Raw genomic sequence first — 3,853 nt, forward strand, 5'->3', positions numbered from 1 at the left:
GGACTAACCATCCCTTAGAAGGTATTGTTAAAAGATCATCAATTCCTAATGAAATAGATGTAGCAGTGGCTTGCTGGAAACCCAAAGTCTTTACTTGATCCAGGATGTGTGATGTATATGCCATTCCGAAATGATCTATTAATCTGCTAATAAGTCGTTTCATAGCAGTTCCATTTATCACTTTATTGTGAAAGACCAGATCAGCCCGTTCTGCCATAAGTACCTCTATATTCTGCTGAGTAGGATTCGACAATGGGCCTGAGTCAGTGATTCGAAAACTTCCTTTCCTCAATCTCAATCTTGATTCACGCAAAAATTCAGAAATTATGATACCAGTGAAACTGGAGAGACCCGAATCCCTACGGGCACGGGCATCACCTAATCTAATTTATTAGTTTAGATAGCGTATGAATAGGCCCGACAAAACCCCTGTATGGCTTCTTCTATTTCTCGATAAAAAGAAATATGACCAAGAGTGGTTCGAATGTATATACAATGGATTTCTTTTTTTACACTTCCTACTATTAGATAGTGCTCATAAATCTCATGATAAGTACCCAAAGATTCATATTGAACTTCGATGGGAACTTCTCTTGAGCCAATGACACGTTGATCTAGTCTCCATCGGAGCCACAAAGGACTATCTAAACTGATTCGTTTCTGCCGATAAGCTCCAAGTACATCATAGGAACTAGAAAAATACAGTTCTTTCTCTTTCGTATACTTATAGTCATTATTGTCAACTGTATTATTTTGATAGTTTCCGCGATTATATGGATTATGCCTATTTGCACAAATACCTCTACGATTCCTGATCGTTAATACATAGAGTCCGATAAGCATATCTTGAGTTGGTACGGAAATGGGATCCCCAATAGCTGGAGACAAGAGATTTATATGAGAAAACATAAGTAAACGAGCCTCCGCTTGAGCTTCCAAAGATAAAGGTACATGAACAGCCATTTGATCTCCATCAAAGTCTGCATTGAAACCCTTACAAACTAATGGGTGTAAACAAATAGCGCGCCCCTCCACTAAAATGGGTTGGAAGGCCTGTATGCCTAATCTATGCAAGGTGGGTGCTCTATTCAACAATACAGGATGCCCCCGCATAACTTCTTGAAGTATTTCCCATACAATCAGTTCTTTTTCCCGAATTTGACTTTTAGCAATCCCTATGTTAGAAGCAACATGTTGTCTGATTAGACCACGAATTAAAAATGTTTGGAAAAGCTCTATTGCTATTTCTCGAGGTAATCCACATTGATGTAATGAAAGAGAAGGACCCACAACAATGACGGAACGTCCCGAATAATCGACCCGTTTACCAAGCAGAGTCTCACGAAATCTTCCTTCTTTGCCTTCAATTACATCTGAAAATGACTTGTAAACTTTATTATGACCATCCCTCATTGGTTGTCCCCGGATCCCATTATCAAGAAGTGTATCCACGGCTTCTTGTACCAATTTCTCCTGACACATTACTAATTCCCCTGGCGTAGATCTACTTGTTGCTAATAGATCGGTAAGAGTATTGTTCCGATAGATAACTCTTCTATAGAGTTCATTAATATCCGAACTCATTAGTTTACCCCCATCTGTCTGAATGATTGGTCTCAACTCGGGAGGAAGAACTGGTAATAAGCACAAAACCATCCATTCTGGTTCTACATTTGTTCGAATAAAATGTTTAGCTAATTCCGTGCGTCTAACCAAAAAATCCTTTCTTCTTCTAATTTTTCTATCTTCCCATTCATTTCCAGTGGACCCCTCATCTCCTAATTCCTTCCATTCTACCAATGAATTATCTATAATAATTCGCAAATCTGAATCGGATAATTGTTCTCTGATAGCACCTGCTCCTGTAGAGATTTCTCGATTTCGAAATGTCTCGAAGCCTTGAGTAGTAAAAAAAAGTGGGATGGTGTATTTCCGGGATTGGATTTCATATTCGAATGAACCTCGTAATCGTAAGAAAGTAGGTTTTTTAGATATGGGCCTAGCAAAAGAAAAATCGAGATAGGTTCCTATAGGATTGGATTTCCCCCTTTAAAATCGGACGTGAAGGTTTCCTCTCATCCGGCTCAAGTAGTTACAGCAAAAAAAGGGTTCTTTCTTATTTTTAAACTTTGTTTTGTTCGATAAAACCCTACCCTACAAAGAGCTACTCCTTACTCAAGTTCCCAGTAAGGACCAACCTTTCATTGATTCATTCTTTTTTTTTTTACTTTAAAAAAATTTTCTGAATTACTTATGACAAAATGGAAATGTGAAATTTTTGAGTAGTCTACTTCCCCTCAAATGATGAATCCCCTTAAAGGGGATACTTTGGGACTCGTAAGGGATTTACTTGTCTATATATCATTCCCTTCGACCTTTTAGGTCTCTACTCACCTCGATGGTTATGCCATGATGTCCTTTGAAGTATATATGCGATAAATAGACTCCAGTAACCATGCTATATATATTTGCTTGCTTAAAGAGAATCTCTCTCTAAAAGAAATGGAATGGCTAATTCCACGAAAAAGTCTTTTTTTTTTCACGAGGTATAACTAGCAATTCCTATTTATCTGTTATAGAATCGACCATGGATCAATTCCCCTTTCATTTGGAAGTATTGAATATACCCATAATTCTGAGTTTCATGTTACTTTTCCCAAAACACATGTCAGAGCCGGGGCATCCCATTCAATCTGATTGGGATGACAGTTTCTCAGTCCGAATCTGTAAAATGAAAATTTTGATCAAATCACACATCGCAGTATACCAGGCCTTCTAATTCTTTAAGGGGTTTATCTAAAAGATTCGCGATATAACTAGGAAGACGTTTCAAATACCACACATGAGTCACTGGACATGCGAGTTTGATGTATCCCATTTGATATCTTCGTATCCTAGAATCAACAAATTCCACCCCGCATTGTTCACAAAATTTCGGGTCTTCTTTTTCAGCTCTGATCACTCGATAATTTCCACAAGCACAAATTCTACTTTTTATGGGTCCAAAGATTCTTTCACAAAACAATCCATCTTTTTCCGGTTTATTGGTTTTATAATGAAAAGTATAGGGTTTTGTCACCTCTCCAACTATCTCTCCATTAGGTAGGATTTTGTTGGCCCAAGCCCTTATTTGTTGAGGAGAAACTGGTCCAATTCGAAGTTGTTGATGTTTATACCGGTCGATCATAGAATAGAAATTCTGATTCATTCAGATCAAGCTTCCTTCCTATTAATCTGGAAGTTCTTCTCAGATACAAGGAAATGATTCAGTTCTAGAGCCAAAGATCGTAGTTCTCGAACGAGCAATCGAAAAGATTCTGGAGCATCCTCGGGGTTAGGTACTGTTCCTCCAACGATTGTAGCACCAAGTACTTCTTGACGAGCTCTAATATGATCAGATTTATAAGTAAGCATCTCTTGTAAAATATGAGCAACACCAAATCCCTCTAGAGCCCAAACTTCCATTTCTCCTACTCGTTGGCCCCCTTGCTTGGCCCTTCCTCTAAGGGGTTGTTGTGTAACAAGTGCGTAATGCCCACTAGAACGTCCATGGATTTTATCATCAACTTGATGAATTAATTTTAGGATATAGGACTTTCCTATTAGAACAGGTTGTTCAAAAGGATCCCCTGTTCTTCCATCAAATATTCTGCTTTTTCCTGGATACTCGGGTTCAAATACCCATGGATTTTTTGTTTGCTTACAGGCTTCATATAATTCAGAAAACACTAGTTTTCTCGAAGCCTCTTGTTCATATCTCTCATCAAAAGGTGCTATTCTATAATGTTTCTTTAGCAGATCCCCCGCTAATCCGAGCGAACATTCAAATATCTGCCCCACATTCATTCGTGAG

The sequence above is a fragment of the Elaeis guineensis genome, unplaced genomic scaffold, assembly GCF_000442705.2.
Source record: "Elaeis guineensis isolate ETL-2024a unplaced genomic scaffold, EG11 Super_Scaffold_1000265, whole genome shotgun sequence".
Lineage (NCBI taxonomy): Eukaryota > Viridiplantae > Streptophyta > Magnoliopsida > Arecales > Arecaceae > Elaeis > Elaeis guineensis.